This window comes from Trypanosoma equiperdum (assembly GCF_001457755.1).
Source record: "Trypanosoma equiperdum strain OVI genome assembly, contig: ctg_1872, whole genome shotgun sequence".
NCBI lineage: Eukaryota > Euglenozoa > Kinetoplastea > Trypanosomatida > Trypanosomatidae > Trypanosoma > Trypanosoma equiperdum.
Window position 1 is genome coordinate 193 of NW_027123918.1, and position 626 is coordinate 818.

The window sequence follows — 626 nt, forward strand, 5'->3', positions numbered from 1 at the left end:
GGGGCAGGGCGGGGCGAGGAAGGGAAGGGAAATTGAAAATTAAGATGAGGCAAAAGAAGACACTTTTTTTTAAAAAAATTTCTCGTGTTTAACTTTATTGTTTCTGTTTGTCATTTGCATGCAGTTGCACATTAATAAATGTATAAATACACACCAATATGCATACGAATGTGAATATCATCTTCATTTCTCTTTTTTCCTTTTCTTTTCTCTATCTTTCTGTGTTTTTTTTTATCTCAAAAAAAAACAACTACCTTCATTAGTTTGCGTAGAGGACGTGTGTGGCTTACTACCGTCTTCATCGCCGTACAGGTCAGGCGCACAACGGAAAGAAATTTGAGGTTCGTTACTTTTTTGCTCTTTTTTTTTTTAAAAAAAAAGATATTGGTTATATTTGGATAGGGCGAATATCACAAACTATTTTCGTTTTTGGTTTGCTTTGCTTGAGAAGAACGCACACATTTATTTATATAAATACATATAGATAAATAAAAAAAGGAACGAAAGAAAGAGTGAAGGAGTAGTGGGAAGGACAGGAGTAAGAAGACGATATATATATACACGCACACAAAAAACAAAAGCAAAAGCAAAAGAAAAGAAAGAAACAAGGAAGGGAAATTAGACAC